The sequence below is a fragment of the Chionomys nivalis genome, chromosome 10 (assembly GCF_950005125.1).
Source record: "Chionomys nivalis chromosome 10, mChiNiv1.1, whole genome shotgun sequence".
Classification (NCBI taxonomy): domain Eukaryota; kingdom Metazoa; phylum Chordata; class Mammalia; order Rodentia; family Cricetidae; genus Chionomys; species Chionomys nivalis.
The window spans coordinates 46,561,583-46,581,021 of NC_080095.1; the positions used below are offsets into that span (position 1 = coordinate 46,561,583).

Consider the following 19,439-nt stretch of genomic DNA (forward strand, 5'->3'; position numbering starts at 1 on the left):
AAAGCTTACATCCGAGTCTGGAAGTTGGAGGTAGAAAGAGCTAATTTGGAATGGCCTGGGCATTAGGGTGAGTCTTCCCACCTCAAAGATCTGGATTAAAACTGTGCCTTCCCACCTTAAAGATGCAAATTAGAAGAGGATCTTCCCACTTCAGATGATTAAGCAAAAGTCCCCCAACAGGTATACCCAGCCATTTTTTGAGTTTTAGTTAATTCCACATGTGGTCAACTTGAACAACCAAGAACAGCCATTGCAACCTTCTGGGAAATGAAAATGTTTTTTCTCCCTGCTTGTAAAGCAGAAGTAGGTGTTAACCCCTTTCTACTGTTATCTTTTAGAGGTGGGGAAGGAGAAGGGGGGATTCTTAGGTTCTGTCCTTGATCTAGAACCTTCTACACAAATGGAGTGAAGCTTCCCACCTGGGCTTGGGTGGCTATGGAATATGCCTTCCAGATGCTCTCTGATGCTTTCCACAATTGCTGCTTCTGTCCCCCGGCCTTGATGTCTGTAGTCCTCTGTGTCTAAGGCATTTGCCCTGTGTCTTTTTAACTCCTCCCCCTCTGTGACCTACCTCCTTTCAGAAAGAGGAACATCTCAAGTCCCAGAAGCTCTTGACTGTTCTCCCAAGTTTAGCACCAAATATTTCTTCCATGTGGCCTCTTTTTTCTCTTTCCAGTTTCCCAGCTTGAACCCAGAGACCATTCAGTCAGTGAGCAGATGAAAACAACTGCTGGAGAGGCGAGGATGGGCAGTAATTACAACCCCTGCTCATTGCTCAACAGCAAGGTCAGTTTCTGCCTGGAGGAAAGTTTGTGGGGAATATTCTTACGTAGAAGCCCCACTGCCAGAAACTCTCATCATTTGTCCGTTCTTCATTCCATGTTCCTGCCATGGAGGCACCATTTATGCGATCCCTGTGTAGGCCAACATCATCTCAGTGGGGATGTATTTACTTTGTTGGAAGGGCGAGTGGAGGTCAGGTTGTTTGGCCTGCACATTGACAGGGGCACCAGGGAAAATGTGTTCTGTTAAGTCTGGAGTTCCCTCCATTGTAAATGTTGACACACTGGATAATAAATCTTATTGAAAAGAGAAAAGCAAGTGAGGGGGTAAAAGTATAGAAACAGAAGAATAGATTAGAGAATGGAATTAAGATCAAATTAGACTAGAATTTCTCACCTTCCTGTTTGCTTGAGGTACCAACTATATACCACAGCAATGGGGTCTGCAGATTGCATCTGAGTGAAATTCAGCAGAATTGCATCTGTATGCATTAAATTGGCAACCATGTGTCCTGCAACTTCTTTGGACCAACTACAAGTCCCATTGTAGGTCCTGAAGGCTGGTGGGGGAGGGGGTAGGTCACAGCTGCCTTAGACCAGGGAACCCCTCTGTCTTCACTTCACAATCTGTCCAGAGCTATGCCACTATGCACATCTCTGGGGAGGGATGATAACTCTGGTTACACACTCAGACTGCTATTTCTGAGTGCATCACTAGTCTTAGAAGATTGAAGGAGTTTCGGCAACTGGGGAGACAGGGGATTCTGCACATATCTCCTGAGATAGAGAGAGAGGAGAGAGAGAGAGAGAGAGAGAGAGAGAGAGAGAGAGAGAGAGAGAGAGAGAGAGAGAGAGAGAGATCTGCAAATAGAACAGCTTTTAGAAGTTTCTTTCCCTTTATTTTCAATCAGATCTGCCTAAACCCATTCTCTAGCTTAGATGCCCTTGGATTTTGGTGTAATACTTCAAATATGAGAATGCCTCAGCAACTGTCTGTAGTTCTCTTGAATGAAAAAATAGCACTCTTTTGCTAGGGTCTCTCTAGGAATGTGGTGAACTTATTTCCTGGGGATTTTCTTCCTCCTTCTCTAGGCTGTGCTTCTTCTGTTTGTATTTGCTGAGAATCTTTCAAATATTGAGTGGAGGGAACTGGAGAGATGGCTCAGGAGTTGAGAGCTCTGGCTGCTCCTGCAGAGGACTCAGGTTCAGTTCCCAGAACCCACATGGCAGCTCATAATTATCTGTAACTAGTTCTAAGGAATATGACACCTCTTCTGAGCTCATTGGACAACCAGGCACATACATGCCAAACACACATATGCATAAAATTAAAATAAATAATATTTTTAAATAAAAAATAAGATGTTGTTCATGTATAAAGCTCATCTTTTTCAGTGTTCATTAAGTGGTTTTTAGTATAGTCTCAAATTTGTGCAATCACCACTATGATCTAATTTCAGAGTGTTTTTGCCACCCCTAAAATAAACTCTGTGCCCATTAACAATCATTCGTATTTCTGTCTTTCCCAAACTACCATCCTACTTTCTGTCTCCATGTTTGCTTACTCTAGATTTTTACATCAATAGACCAATAACACTGTGAGACACTTTGTGTTTGGCTTCTTTCACTTAATATAATGTTCTCAAGGTTCCATGCCTGTATCAGCATGTAACTCTTTCATTGGTAACAGCATTGTGTGCATAAACCATCCTCTATCCAGTCATTACTTGGTGATCATTTTGGCTATTAAAAATGTATTGCTTTGAGCATTCAGGCACACATTTTGTATGGACATACATTTTCAATTCTTTTGAATATTTATCTAGAAGTATATTTCAAGGGTTCTACGGTAACCCTCTATTTGACATCTTAAGGAATTGCCAGCCTATTTTTAACAAATCAATTGAACAATTTTACACTCCTGTCGGCAATGCATGTCAATTTCCATACATCCTCTCCAATACTTGTTATTTTTCCTATGTTTTAATTATGACTATGCTGGTAGACGTGAATATGTAGCTGGTTTTCCAGATCTACAGGCTCTGCGTTTGTAGTCAATCAACTGTGGCTCAAAGAATATTGTGCAAGGACTCAGACCCAGGGACTGCTGCATACTGGGCAAGCACCCCAACACTAAATCACACCCCCTTCTCAAAATGCACCTGTGGGCTGGGGGTGCACCTTAGTGATAGAATGCTTACCCAACATGTACAAAGCTGCATGGATATTCTCTTCAACGCTCTCTCTCTCTCTCTCTCTCTCTCTCTCTCTCACACACACACACACACACAATTACTAAGTATATACAATTTTTTTCTTGTTTTGTTCCCATAATAAAACAATATGACAGCTATATCACATTTACAATATATTAGGTTGGAAACAATCTGAGATGGTATAGAGTATACAGGAAGAAGCTGTCCATAAATACTGCACCATTTTATTGAAGGGACTTGAGCAGTCAAGCATTCTTGCAAGGATCGTTGAACCAAATTCTGGCAGATACATGGAAGATTATACGTCTATTTCTTATGATAAGAAACATTAATATGACATAGCTTTTCGAAACTTTTTAAGTAAACAGAATAACATCATTACAAATATTACCTAGTAGATTCTAGAGCATTTTGTCATGCATGGATAAAACTCTGTACGCTATGTCCTCTTTAGAGACTGGGTTTTCTATTTTGTGGGCCTCTGGGTGAGGTCAGTCCAGACACCCCCATAGGAGTGGAATCATGTGGCCTTTGTCCTTTTGTGACAGCCTTGCTTTACCTTAACAACATCTTTAATATTTATCTCTATTATGCCATATGACAAGACTTCCTTCTTATAGCTGAGTGAATTTTCTTCCTTCCTTTGTCCTCTTTCCCTTTCCTGTTGTGGGTTCTGGGGTTTGAACTTAAGTTCTTGTGCTTGCAAGCATAAGTTTTAACAACTAAAGCATCTCTCCAGCCTGCTGTGGGCGAAAACTCTTGTACACTGTACAGATTTGTCACTCGTATTGGTTTAATAAAATGCTGATTGACCAGTAGCCAGGCAGGAAGTATAGGCGGGACTACCAGACTAGAAGAATTCTGGGAAGAGAAAAGGCAGAGAGGCAGTCACCAGCCAGATGCAGAGGAAGCAAGATGAAAATGCCTTACTGAGAAAAGGTGCCAAACCCTGTGGCTAAACATAGATAAAAATTATGGGTTTATTTAAGTTATATGAGCTAGTTAATAAAAAGCTTGAGCTAATAGACCAAACAGTTTATGATTAATATAAGCTTCTGTGTGTTTCTTTTGAACTGAAAGGCTATGGGACCGAGTGGTACAGAAACTTCCGTCTATACCAGCCCTAGGTTTTTGCTTTTGATTTCTTATTTAATCTATTAGTTATTCAAGTATCTGTTACTTTAATTTACACTCATTTGTCAATTTCCTAGATTTCCTTCATCCTTAAATTCTAGTTTCATTTCTCTGTGTTTGGGAAGTGTACATGGTATGATTTCAAGCTTCTTAAGTTTAGTACTTGTTTTGTGGCCTAACATGATTTATTCTGGGCAGCTTTCTGTGTGCTTTTAAAAATATGCCCATTTTGCTGTTGTTGGATGGAAAGTGTATCTGCTAACAAGATATGGGTGGTATGTGGTGTTGTTTAGTTTGCTTATTAATTTCTATCAGAATGTTTCATATATTTTTGAGAGGGGGATATTAGATTATTTTGATTAGGAGTCAGTTTCTTTCTTATCTGCCAATGTTTGCTTCATACATGTGTGGATACTCTGAAGTTTGGTACACATACATTTGTAGTTACCATATATTCCTGAGGATAGATTTTTTTTTATATAATTTTGTAAGGTTCTTTGTATTTTTTGCTTAAAGTCTCTTTTGTTGGATATAAGCCTGGCCACTCCTATTCCTTATTGGTTGCCATTTGCATGAAATCTCTTTTTCCCTATCTTTGCTTTCAGGTTATGAAATCTGTAGTGAATTGGTCAGTGAGATGGCTCAGCAGGTAAAGGAGCTCGCCACCTATGTTTGGCCTCTGTGACTCATACTGAGGAATGCTAACTATCATATTTTTGGTTGGTGGTTTATTATTTTACTGCTTTGAATATACTATCAAACTCCATTCTAGTCTACTAGGCTTCTGTTGAGAAATCCACCAATAATCTTATAGGGGTTCTCTTACATATGACAAATTCCTTTTTCTTTTTGTTTTCATTATTTTTTCTCTGACTTTTGTCAATTGGATTTGTGTCTCTATGTGAGTTCCTTGCATTGATCCCACCTCGCCAGGTTTCTTGATTTGGGTGTCCGTCTCCTTCCCTCCCACTGTTTTTCTGTAACTTCCTGCTGATGCTGCTTCTCCTCTGGAGACTCCCACAGACCATGTGCTGGTGAGTCCGATGGTGTCCCTGGAGGCCACACTGGCTTTCTTTCCTCTTCTTATCTTGATCTTTTCATTCCTCTGACGTGACTTACCGTCACATTTCCCATGCTTCAACACCCCTATTGTCAAAACCCTTCTTTGAAAACTTTTCATCTCTTGTGTTTTTTAGCTCCAGACTTTTTCGTTTTTATTTCTATCTTGTCATTTTTGTTCTGTTTGCTCATTCTTTTCTTGACTTCATAAAGAATCTTATGGCAGCAATTTTCAATTCTTAGGTAATCAGCTTCTATTCCTTTCTTTTGGCTTTTTTTTTTTTTTGTATGGTGATGGGTAGCAGAGCCTGGGGTGCTTGTGATGAATTGAGGATTGTTTGGCTCACAGGTGTGAAGCTGCAAGACAGATAACATGACTTCTGTATGTTCTCACAGTTTGGTAAAAGTCACGTGATGAGACTGAGATAGCAAGGTAGATCATACCTCTTTTACTCTTATAAAGGCACCAATTCAGTCACAGGGATTCCATTCCCATGCCTTCATCTAATCCTAATTACTTCTCAGATCTTCACCTGAATTTCATTAGCATGTAAATTTGATCATTAAAATTTTACATATGATCTTTGGGGAAACACTTTAAAGTAGTGGTAGTAATCAGCTTCTGGATATATATATATATATATATATATATATATATATATGTGTGTGTGTGTGTGTGTGTGTGTGTGTGTGTGTGTGTATTTATATGTATATATATTCCCATTTATATGTATATATATATATTCATTTTTAAAATTTGACCACAATTCCTTGTTTCTTCATATGTGTTGTAGTGATGTATTTGGATCTATGCATTAGGAAAAAGCAGTTCTCTCCAATAGTTTTGACAGAGTGGCTTTGTCCAGGGGAAGTACCTTATCTATAAGTTTGGTTTGAGATAATAGAGACTTCCAAATCCTCGTGGAAGGGGCATACCTTCTTTGTGTAATTTCTCTAGTGGCTTCCTTTTGAGAGGCTTATAATCTCCTGCTCTCTCTAGTATCTCTCTCTAGCACTGTGTCTTCATTCTCTGGTCACAGAATAACATGCCACCCCACTCTTTGTCCTCAAGAGCCACCAGATATTCAGTGCATCCTGCCTTCCAATCAGTGCCCTTTTTCATGCTAGACAGACGCTGAGAATTCAGAGTACAGGACACATGTTCTGATCTCCTTGTCTCCCCAAGGAAAGGATCTGTGCTTTGACGGGATTTTCTGTCACTCTGAGCCATGATGTTCACAGCAAACAGTCCTGCTTCTTTCTCTTTCTCAGTAGCTCTAGGGTATCTGATGCACACTCATTCCATGAGTACTCTGACTGGAAAGAGATAGAAACATGTGTTTCTCATAGCTCTCCCAAACTCTGGACTGCTGGATTCATACTATCCCTTTCTTCTCCTTAGGGCATAGATCACCAGCTGGGGCATGGTATGGGTTCTGAGCTTGGGGTGAAGCTGATTCAGGTAGAGAAAGTATCTTTCCCGCCATGTCAGTGCAGCTGCTCTCTGCTTCGTGCTCACTCGGGTACTGAAACTTTTCAATTGGATCCTGAAATTCCCATAAGTGTATTTGGGTTTCCATGCAATGCATAATTTTCATCAGACTCATCTTGTATTTCTGTTGGACTTCTTACTAAGTATCTTAGTCACACTGATGCATGGAGATGATATAGTTTCTTTTTTTTTTTAATTTTTTTTTTATTCTTTTTTAATTAAAATTTCCACCTGCTCCCCGTTTCCCATTTCCCTCCCCTCCTCCCAAATATTGCCCCCTCCCCCCACTTCCCTCCCCCTATCCCCACTCCTCTTCTCCTCCCCCCACTCCATTCCCCCTCCCTCTCGATACTAGAGAGCAGTCCAAATTCCCTGCCCTGCGGGAAGACCAAGGTCCTTCTATCTACGTCCAGAAAGGTGAGCGTCCAAACCGGCTAAGCTCCCACAAAGCCAGTTCATGTATTAGGACCGAAACCTAGTGCCATTGTCCTTGGCTTCTCATCAGTCTTCATTGACCTCCATGCTCAGAGAGTCCGGAATCAACCCATGCTTATTCAGTCCCAGACCAGCTGGCCTTGGTGGGCTCCCAATAAATCAGTTCCACTGTCACAGTGGGTGGGTGCATCCCTCGTGGTCCTGATTTTTTGCTCATGTTCTCCCTCCTTCTGCTCCTCATTTGGACCTTAAGAGCTCAGACCGTTGCTCCAAATTGAGACTCTGTCTCTACCTCGATCCATCGCCAGATGAAGGTTCTAAGGTGATATGCAAGATATTCATCAGTATAGGATAGGGTCATTTCAGGTTCCCTCTCCTTAGTTGCCCAAGGTACCAGCTGGGGACATATTCCTGGACACCTGCGAACCCCTCAAGAGTCAAGTCTCTTGCCAACCCTAAGATGGCTCCCTTAGATAGGATATATACTTCGCTGCTCCCGTATCCATCCTTCCTATATCCCAACCATCCCAATCCCCCGAGCTCCTCCCATCCTCCCCTTCTCATATTTCTCATCCCATTTCCCCTTTGCCCCATGCCACCTCACCCGCAAGTTCCCAGTTTTTGCCCTGCAATCTTGTCTACTTCCCCCTCTCCATGCGGATGACTATATGATTTTCTTTGGGTTCACTTTCTTATTTAACTTCTATAGGATCACACATTATATGCTTAATGTCTTTTATTTATGGCTAGAAACCGATTATGAGTGAGTACATCCCATGTTCCTCTTTTTGGGTCTGGGATACCTCGCTCAGGATAGTGTTTTCTATTTCCATCCATTTGCACGCAAAATTCGAGAAGTCATTGTTTTTTACTGCTGAGTAGTACTCTAATATGTATATATTCCACACTTTCTTCATCCATTCCTCCATTGAAGGGCATCTAGGTTGTTTCCAGGTTTTGGCTATTACAAACAATGCTGCTATGAACATAGTTGAACAGATACTTTTGTCATTTGATGTGGCATCTCTTGGGTATATTCCCAAGAGTGGTATTACTGGATCTTGGGGTAGGTTGATCCCAAATTTCCTGAGAAATCGCCACACTGATTTCCAAAGTGGTTGCACAAGTTTGCGTTCCCACCAGCAATGAATGAGTGTGCCTCTTTCTCCACAACCTCTCCAGCAAAGGCTATCATCGGTGTTTTTGATTTTAGCCATTCTGACAGGTGTAAGATGGTATCTCAAAGTTGTTTTAATTTGCATTTCCCTTATCGCTAAGGAGGTTGAGCATGACCTTAGGTGTCTTTTGGATATAGTTTCTTAATTTCAATTTTGGATTGTTCATTGCTCGTATATATAAATATAATCTTTTGTATATTGAACTTATATTTTATGACTGTGGAACTTGCTTATTAATTATGATAGTTTTATTGTATGCTCCTTATGATTTTTATGTTTGAGATGATGTTAGCAGTTTATGGATATTGTTTTAATTCTTTCTGAATCTTGACAGTGCCATTTATTAGGGGATTGTTTCTATAACTAGCCTTCTCCCATCAGTCTTGTGTTCCCATTGCTACTTCTGGTTTTCGCAGAAATGCCACCCTTCCCTGGGATCACACAGAGTAGCAAACAGTTAAACTTGTAAACTTACTTACACCACAGAGTCCATGATCAGTGGCCACCCCACAGCAGGGAGTGCCTTCCTAGTCAGTTTCGTTTCCTTGTGTACTAGTCTTTGGACAACCTCCTGGACCTCAACTCTCTGTCCATGTTGGCGTTATGAACTGACCACTGTTCTCCCCCAAATTTTTAGATGAAAGCCTTAACCTCCAATAAGGTTGTATTCAGAAGCTGAACTTTTAGGAGTTATTTAAGGTTAAGTGAGGCCATGAGGGTGGAATCCTAAATTTTACAAAGAGGAAGAAGGAGAGAAATTTCTTTCTCTGAATGAACACATGCCTGGAAAAAAAAAGTAAACATTTTTAAAAACTGAGAGCACAATGAGAAGGTAGTTGTCTACAGGCCAGAAAGAGGGGTCACCTAGAGTTTAGCCCGGCTATCCCGGGTCTTGCATTTTCTAGGCTCCAAAAGCATGAGCAAGCACATTGCTTTTGTCTGAATGGGCTAATCTGTGGTGTTTTTAAGGACAACCTGAGGTAATTAATACAGTGATTACAGCGATGCTCACACTTCTCCCTTCACTTTTCTTTAGGACACTCTCAACATTTTCTTCTTCTTCTTCTTCTTCTTCTTCTTCTTCTTCTTCTTCTTCTTCTTCTTCTTCTTCTTCTTCTTCTTCTTCTTTTTCTTTTCTTCCTCTTCCTCCTCCTCCTCCTCTTCCTTCTTGGTTGTGTGTATGTGTGTGTGTGTGTATGTGTGTGTGTTTCCCTGTGTAGCCTAGGCTGTCCTGGAACTCACTCTGTAGACCAGGCTGTCCTCAGACTCAGAGATCCACCTGTCTCTGCCTCCAGAGCACCGCAGTTAAAGGTATGCACCACCACTGCTCCGCTTAGTTCTGCTTCTCAATAATGGTTTACTTGGATCTTATGACTAAGGCTTTACTACAGTCTTATGCTTGATTCATATCCCATTCAGTTTCTATACCTACAAAAGGGAAACAAAGTCAGATTTGACCTCACAGGTTCGTCATGAGATGCAAATGAGTTCAACTGTGAAGTTGGTAACAGTCTTGTCGGGCCACCATAGATGTGTCTGTTAAAGAGAACACCACTTGCGCAGCTGTGTCTTTAAGCAGCTGACAGTCTCCCTTTTAGGCTGGAAGTTTCTGCATGGGGAAGGGTTTTGGCCTTTTCAAATCTATTTCTGTGTTTTTAAAAATGACTTGGTATATGGCATCCATTTTTATAAAATATATTTTATGCACATTTTAGGCCCAGTTAGGTAGTGACTCCTCAGGCTATAGAACAAAAAATTATTATAAAGTATTTTGTGAGTTTCTCTGAGGGAAATTTTTCGCAGAGTCACCTGGGAGAATATGCATGAAATATTGCCATGAGTTAAATTTCAGTAGCTTAAAAGTGTTTCATTTATTTGGTATTTTTTTGACTGAGAATTTTATTATGTATCCCAGGTCAACTTTGAATTCAGAATCCTCCTGCCTCAGTCTCCTCAATTCTGAGATTACTGTCACATTCAACTGAGACACTATAATTTAGAAACACTATAATTTAGAAATAGTTCAGAGAGAGGAAAGAAAGATATTTAAACAAGGTAAGAATTGGCTGAGTGTGATGGGGTCGTACACCCATAATCCTAGGAGGCTGAGGATGGAGGATCACTGCAGGTTTGAGACAAGTCTGGTTTACATAGTGAGTTCCAGGCCATCCTGGGATATACAGGAAGACACTGTGTCCACAAAGCAAACAAAAGAGACAAGAAAAATAATATAAATGCCATTTTTGTGGAGAAGAGGAGTTTCTAATAAGTTAAATTAATAACCAAACAAATAATACAAAAGTCAAACAGAAATGTTTTCGGTGATCAGGGTATGGGCCAGTATTCTAGGTTCTTATTCCAGAGGTTGAAGTGAGGGCTCACACAGATTTGTCAAATAGCAAAGGAACTTTATTTGGAATGGAGCAATAGCAGAGATTAAAGAGGGACCTGCTGTCAAGGTTGGTGGTGGACCACCTGAATGAGGGGACCCAAGAGCCACAGATTGTGGCCTGGAGTCTCTTTTTATGGTGTCTAAAGAAAAGAAGGCAGGCTAGTAAGATAATTTGGGTGGGTCTCTATTTTGAATGATAGTTAAGCCATATATTAATTTTCCTTACTGTTCATGCCTCTTACCATAATGCCATTGACTTTAAACAGACGTATGCTAAGTTATGCATAGGTATAAGATGGTAATTGGAGATCCACCCAAAAAATCTCACTTGGGATGTAGGTTTTTTTAATGTTCGTGCACCCAAACCCAGCTCTGGCCAGATCAGCATTTCTATTCTTTGTAAACAGATACATTGGGAATAGGTTTGAAGAAAAATTACCTAAATTTGATGTTGTTAGGGCCAGAGAAACTTACACTGGTATTCAGAGAGAGGTGTACATGTTGCCTGGTGCAGTAGTGTCTGAGGGGTTCTGAGGTGCATTGTTTGGAGAGAGTTGTGTACATAGTGCATGAAGATAAAGGGGCTAGGCTGCCGAGTGCATTATTAGAACTGAGGGGATGTTCAGAACTCAAAGCCACTAGTGTCCCAGGCTGCTAAACTATTCCCCATGCATGCCTGCTGTATAGAGGCTACAAAAGTCCTTGGCAACCTTTTCTAATTAAATGGGTAAGACACTAAGTATTTTAGGCTTTGTTGGAGCTATTCAACTTTCTAATAAAGAGGGGAGAGTTGACATAGATAATAAATGAGTAAGTGGGTGTGGCTGTGTGCCAATAAAGCTTTATTTATAAAAACAGAATGTAGTATGGGTTGTTCTGTGTGCCAATGCTGTTCTAGAACAATATAAGAAACAATTATAGGAGCATCGCAGGACTGTGGCAGTGGAGAAGGACCTTGAGCAGAATCCTTCCTGAAGAAAGATTGAAGCTGCAACATACCAGAATGTCTTTCTCCTGTGATACATGAAGCTTGATATATCATTGCTTCAGTTTTAACATGGCAAGTTTAGAGATGAGGCAACAAAAAAGACATGTAGTATCATACTTTCATAAGAAAAGATGATTCAATTGAATTGAAACCATATATATATTGAAACCAATTCAATTTCAATTCCATATATATATGGAGCTATTAAACTTTCTAATAAAGGGGGGAGAACTGACATAGATAATAAATGAACAAGTGGGTATGGCTGTGTGTCAATAAAGCTTTATTTATAAAAACAGAATGTAGTATGGGTTGTTTTCTCTCTCTCTCTCTCTCTATACCTTCAGCCCCACTGGGATGCTTCTTTAGACTGCAGAGAAGCCTCAATCTAACCCCAAGGGATGAGATGCACTGTGATGAGTATTACTCTTTGGTAGCCTAGAAATGCTGCTTCTTGCTGTTTTTCTTTGGAGAATGTGTAACCTATTAACCAACCTGGAAATCACCTTCTTGTTCCTTAGCAAAATTTTCTTTCTGTGTGATTCCCACCTGGGGAAGAATGGAGAAAACAGAATAGACTTATAGCCTAATTTGGTTTTGGTTCCTGTGATAAAGCAACTTACGGGAGGAAAGGGTCCATTTCATCTTACATTTCCAGGTCTAATCTATCATTGAGGGCATCAAGGTAGGAGCTCAGGCAGGAACTAAGGAAGAAATCATGAGGGAGTTTCGTTTACTGGCTTACTCTTTTGGATAGTACGCAGTCAACTTTGGATAGTATTCAATCAACTTTCTTATACCACCCAGAACCACCTGCCGAGAAGTGACACAGCGGGATGAACCCTTCTGTAACAATCAACAACAATCAAGAAAATGCCCCACAGATACTCACAGGCCAATCGAATGGAGGCAACTCTCCGCTTGAGGCTTCCTCTTCCTAGATGATGCTAGTTTGGGTAAAGTTGACAATAAAAACTATCTAGCGTAACCACTTGGCCAACTTCAAAAACACAAACACATCACTATAAACCATAACTTCTCATTCTTTGTTTGTATCCAATATCTCTTGTTAATATCATCATATGAAATACAATACAACTTTTAAAGCCCCTCAGTTTTTAAAAATATCAATGCTTTAAAACTACAACATATCTTTAAAATATCCAGTTTTTTAACCCTGAGTTCCTGTAAAATAAAAAACTAAACAAACAAACAAAACCAACCAAACAAATAAAAACTTAAATATTCCAAAAGAGAAGAACTAGGGCACAGGAACAATCAAATTAGAGCAACCAGAATTCATCAGTATAAATGAAATCCTGGTAGCTGTGTCTAACATTCATGATCTTTGGGGACTGCAAGGGCTTTGTGTGGACCCTTTGTCTCCAGTTCTGCCCTCTGCAGCACACACAGCTTGTCTCACAGGCTTGGGCCAGCTTCACTCTATACCTACCACTGTCTTTGATGGCGCCACCACTGTCTTTGATGGCGCTACCACCGTCTTTGGCAGATTTTTTATGGTTCTGGCACCTCCGGTATTCTGGGTCTCCACTTCAACTAATGGGTTTGCACCTTCACTAATGGCCTTTGCGGGTCTGACCCTGCTACATACATGGTGCCATGTCTCAGCTTCTTTCCATGACATCCTGAATCTTGCAAATTTTATGATCCCAACAGCAGTATCCCGTGAGAAACTCCGATGCATTACCAAGTTCATCTGCCACCTTTAGATGCAGCCTTGGTGTGCGTTAGACCGCAGCCTTTGTGGGCTGACCCTGATAATTCACTTCCCAGAAGTCTTTGTGTCGAGTATGTTTGTCTCTTGCTAATCACAGCTGATTCTTCGGCTTCAACTGACCAACAACCACATTCTTAATCTAAAATATTTCATACAAGACCCAATAGAGTCTCCACTCACCTCTGATACTTCCCAGGCTCCATTGCCTGAGTTTCTATCTGCAGATCAACCCATCAAACTCTGAGCACTCAATGGCTTTTCCAGTCCGAAGTCCCAACACTCTCACAGCTTAACAGAGTGGCAAAGTCTTCCTTCCAACTGCATACTATGGAATGTTGCTGTGGACCTTCATAGGCCGTAGCAGAGAATAATTAGTTTTAGCCCTAATGAGTCAGTTCTGGTACGTTAATTTTCTAACTATAGGAGACTTCAGTGTGATTGTGAACTTGGCTGAGTCACTGAAGAAATATACCTTCAGACCGTTGTATAATTATCTCAGGAATTATAAAGGCAATAAATGCATGGTTGTTTTTATGAATACATTAAAGCAGGGATGTATAATTGGCACTTTAATGATCTACTGGCAGTAAATTAGACATTAATGTGATTACAAAATGATTATTACTTTTGGCTAATAATTTGCATCACCTTTCAGTAGCCCCTTCCCACTATCTTGTGGTCACCTATGAGAAAGAGAATCAAATGGAGGCTGGATGGAAGTTATGGGAAAGAGTGAGTTAATTACCCAAACAAGTGGTTGATCTTTATGCTCTCATACAGTGAGTCTTTGGGGTTTAATAACAGCGGTAATAGACTATATATTTTTTCCTGCACGATGAACAAATGATGTATAAACTCTTGTAATGTAATTACCACCCTTAAATTACTTCACTTTTGATAGCTGGCCGCTACTCAGGAGATGAGATTGCTCTTCATAATCCTCATTAGTTTAAGAAGGAAATCTTGCCTCGGAAGAAAGGTAAAGATGGAGAAACAGTGTATATATGGTCGCTGTATATCCAGTCAGGCATGCTCAACCATGCTCATAAGCTCTATCAACTCCGTGAGTTGTTTTATTATTTCTTGGTGTGTGTCCTCATATGTGTCTGTCTCTGTGGGTATGTGTACATGTTTGCGGTACACATGTGTGGTCAGAAGAGAACGTGAGACCCCCCTGGAACTGGAGTTGCAGGTGGTTGTGAGGTTCCTGATGTGGGTGCTAGGAACCAAACTCTGGTTCTCAAAAGAGTAACAGTCGCTCTTCAACAGTGAGGCATCTCTCTGTAGCCCCTATACAATTAACGTCTAATCTCACATCTGTGGTTATGAAAACTGCTTAAGAAGAAAGTTCCAAACATAAATCTACAACATTTTAAGGGAGAAGATTTTTTTTTTGGTTATACATCTTGAACTCAAGGCTTTGCAGATGTTTTACACAAATCCCCGAGACTCAACCAAAAAGTTCATGTCACCTTTCTATATTTGATGGGATATTTAAGCTGTTTGCCATAGGTTAAAAATGCTGATAAAAATCAATAGTCTTGGACTGTTTTGATTAAGTAGTCATACTTATTGATAAGCAAACTGTTGAGATTGGTAACTGAGACAGGGCACCATCGGCTGGTAGCTTCCCCTCACCCTCTCTGCTGCTGTATATATTGTCTGTATTGAATTTTACCACACGCCTCCTGCTCATTCTTGAAATTGAATAATAAGATTAAGCACCCCCTAGTAATGAGAGCAGACACGGTATTGATGGATTCTCAATTGCTCAGCTCTGCTTTTGATTTTTCTTTCCTATGCAGTGCAATCTCTAAACAGGCCTTACCAAATTTTAATGCCTAGCCCCAGCAGCTGTACTGTGAGACAGTGGAAAACGCAGACAGAGTGAGACCTGAGGTTTGAGGCCGCTTCACAGGAGCCACAAATCATGGACTTGAGAAGCAAAAACAACGCGTTGTGGTGCCAGGGGGATGGTGAAGTGGTGACTCTGGGTACAACCAGGGTCACTTACACCTGGAAGTCTGGCTGCTGGTTCTCAGAGTCAATGCTTAAACGTTCTTTGTGTTCCTAAGTTCTTGGTTATAGACTGAATAGCCATGACTCCAAAGATTCAAGCAGCCTGCATTCACTTACTCATTTTTGCTTTCAATAATTACTTCTTAAATATCTATGAGTTTAGAGAGTATGTTACCTCCTGGGCATATGGAAGTTGATAAAGCAGACATAGTCTCCACCCTTGTGTGGGATAAACAGTAAAAAAGATAGCCCCATGCTGTTTTTTTTTTTTCTTCTGGAAGCAAACTCATTCAGATGAAGTCTGTTAGCTTTTCTCTCTTCCTTCCCCCTTTACCCACTCCTCTTTTCTGTCTTTCCCCACAGGGTTCCAAAAGTTATTTTCATTGTGATACATGGCTGATAACATTTGGTTTATTAGATGATGCTCTTTGGGGAAGAGGATACAAAGTCCCGGGGACCAGCCATACATCTGTTGAGCTCATTTCTCTACGATAGTTTTCAGGTTCCCTGAATGTATTAAAAATCCCCGAGAAGGGCCATTAATGTTTAGGAATGTACTTGGTTCATTCTTCCTTCTCTTTTCTTCACTGTGTATGGGTAGACGTGTGTTCCCACTCGCCTGTGCATGTGCACAGAGACCACAGTTCCACTCAGGATATTTTTCCTATTGTTTTCACAGTATCTGGAGTTCACTGTTCCAGTGAGCCTGGTGGGCCAGCAACCGCTGGGATCTGCTCTTTCCCTCATAGCCCTGGAGCTGCAGGGGTGCTCTGCTCCTAGTTTTCATTGAGAGTGTCGGAGATCTACACTCGGGTCCTCACCCCTGCACAGCAGGTACTCTACCCACTGATCCCTCTCCACGGTTCTTTTCTTCATTTTTTATTATGGAAGATTCCAGTGAATGAGTACGGGTTACTATCGTGGGCTAGATGATTTCTATAGATACTATATTATGTCTCACAGACACTTTGGAGATGGTACTTATTCTCTTTTGGTAAGTGGAGAAATGGGGGCTGAACAAGAGTTCAGTTCTTGTCTAGAGTTTCACAGCTACATATGACAGAGCTGGGATTTGAATTTAAGACTACAAAAGGACAAAGCCCCTTTGCTGTTGTTGGACACTGCTTATTCAGCCTGGCTGCCCAGAATCCTGAAATAATCATATAGAAACTGTATTAATTAAATCACTGCTTGGCCCATTAGCTCTAGCTTCTTAATGGCTAACTCTTATATCTTAATTCAACCCATTTCCAGTAATCTGTGTATTGCTACGTGGCTGTGGCTTACTGGGTAAAGTTCTGGTGACTGTCTCTGTCAGGGCTACAGGGCTTCTCTTTTACTCCACCTCTTTCTCCCAGCATTCAGTTTAGCTTTTCCTGCCTCGTTCTACTCTACGCTGTCACTCCACCTCTTTCTCCCAGCATTCAGTTTAGCTTTTCCTGCCTAGCTCTACTCTACGCTATCAGGCCAAGCCAGTTTCTTTATTAATTAAGCAATCATTTTCACAACATACAGAGGGGAATCCCACAACACTTTGCCCTTTTCTTTCATCTCTAGAGTCCTTAGGTGCCTTTTCTAATGCTCTTACCATCTGTAACTCGTCTGGACTCCTCTGCCTTCTTCAAGCAGGGACACAGGCAGTGAACGTTCCTCACCTACAAGGCAGGCTTTTACTACTCTTTTGTTTACATTAGTCTAGTACAAAAAATATTAATATTCTAATACACTCACATTGACTTGGTTCCAGTCATAGTACAAAAGTTGGCCATGGCTTTCAACCAATTAAAAAAAGGACATTTTATTTCTTCTTCTTTTTTTCTGGGTAAATGAGGGAGATAACCTTGTCATTAAAGTACATTACGAGCATGAAGTCTCTATAGAGTCTATTTTCATATAGGATTAATAGATAGCTTTTGCAGATGAAGAAAACAAGATGTGAAGGCATAGCCAAATTAAATTTGATTCACCCCGGAGCTGATGATTAGAAAAAGTTATAAAGGCCACCTTGCTAGGCTCATCACATGAAGCCAGTCTTTTAACAAAGCGATTACTCTGGTTGGGTGGGTGGCTTTGAAATCACCATCACCTAGCATTTCTTAGAAGGTGGTCACAGGGCCCTTGTAAATAAATATCACTGGCTGCACATTTTATTTTAGGAACCTTATTTGCCTACCATGAAAACGGAGTTTTTTGCTTGACTTTGAAGTCTGCTCAGTAAGAAAAATTGTATTTCTTAACTGAATAAAAGCATTTCACTTCTGATACATTACTTTTAGTAGCTTTTCTGCCTCTTTGCCATGACTTTCCATAAGCCCCATGTATAGCAAACACCTGAGTCAATAGACAAGGTTTTTTTTTTTCTTGAGTTAGAATTAATTGCAAGGATTTGAGGGAGACAGTATGCATTTACTAGGTTCCCAAAATCTGGGAAGCTTAAGGTTATATGAATGCAACTGCTTCTGGTCCCAATTAGTAGCAATGGTTGGTTAAAGTATGAACGTATACTGGGCATGATGGCCCATTTCCATAATCCACTTGACTTGGAAGGTGGAGGCAGGAGGATCAGGAGTTAAAGACAGGCCATTTCGGGCTACGTGAGACTCTTAAGGAAAAATAAAAAGACTGCTAAAAGAAATCTACTAGAAAGCTATGCCTGCTCTTAGATTCATGGCATATATGAAGTATTCATTTATTTATTTGCTCTATTTCAACAATAATTTATTGAATGTTTGCTGAACATTCTTTTAGGAGAGAGAAAAGGAAATGGGATGATCATGATCTTGTTCTTGGGAACTCTTACAGAATTTGTAGAAAAGCTGTCTGTTTAAGAAAAGATCCTTAAACAGGGAATTATTTTTACATTTAATTTTCCTTTTTTTCATGTATTGTCTTAATCATGGTTTATGTTGCTGTGATGAGAAACCATGACCATGGCAACTCTTATAAAGGAAAACATTTAATTGGACCTGGCTTACAGTTTCAGAGGTTTAGTCCATTGTCATCATGGTGGGAGCATGGCAGTGTGCAGGCAGACATGGTGCTGGAGAAGGAGCTGAGAGTTCTATATCTTGATCCGAAGACAGTAGGAGATCATGTCACTTGGTGTGGCTTGGGCATATGCGAGACCTCAAAGCCCACCTCCACAGTGACCCACTTCCTCCAAAAAGGTCATACCTAGTCCAACAAGGCCACAAATTGTAAAATAGCTGCTTTTTATTTATTTATTTTTTTAAAAACAAGCAAACAAAACATACTTTTACCATTATTATATACTTGGGATCAATGTTCTGTTTACTTTTTATTTATTATTGTATAATAGTTTTCTCTGAGAATTCAACCTTTCATTCTGCAGGAAAACTCTTCAAGCAGGGAGATAAACAACCCAAAACAGCTTCAGAAAACCTCTGAAACAGCGTCTTCACTAGGCTTCTCCCTCTCAGAGAAGCCAAGCTGCAAAGAAGATTCTGAGACCAGAGCACAGCCCGGAAGAAGCAGAACCCAGCCCAGTGACCCAGAGAGGTTTAGACCTCTCCTAAACCTATTGAAGCACCTGGAAAGGATACTCTCCAACCCGCCGAGCCGTCTGTTGGCTGTGGGTTATGCTCCTGGTTTCCAGCTTTGTGAGAGGTCACCCTTGCTGTGGTGGGCTTTGGTGATGCTGCTGTCTTTGAGACATTTCTGCTTTTGTAATAATCTCTCACCCATATTCCTGGAAGTAACCCCAATAAAAACTCATTGGTTCATTAAATTGGACTTCAGTGGTATCCATACTTTGGTCTGTTTTGGGCTCCCTGTCTGGGGAGAGGAGATGTGTGTGTTGCATCTCCCCAAAAAGTTTTGTCATACAGTCTCAAAATGGTTACTTAGCCAACTGATTTTTTAAATCTTTCTTCATTTTTGTTGTGTATTTAGGAATAGACATTTCAGGCTAAATGTGGAATATATTTGCATATACGCTTACATGAAAGTTTATACATACATACATACACACACACATATATATATA

General features: G+C 40.5%; 1 long non-coding RNA gene across 1 annotated transcript; it reads left to right on the forward strand.

Moving 5' to 3' along the window:
- The first annotated feature begins 679 nt into the window (after positions 1-679).
- LOC130882226 (uncharacterized) lies at positions 680-18,904 on the forward strand. Its single transcript, XR_009057822.1, has 3 exons — positions 680-786; positions 16,113-16,267; positions 18,786-18,904. It is a non-coding gene; the product is annotated as an uncharacterized LOC130882226 (long non-coding RNA).
- Positions 18,905-19,439: the final 535 nt, after the last annotated feature.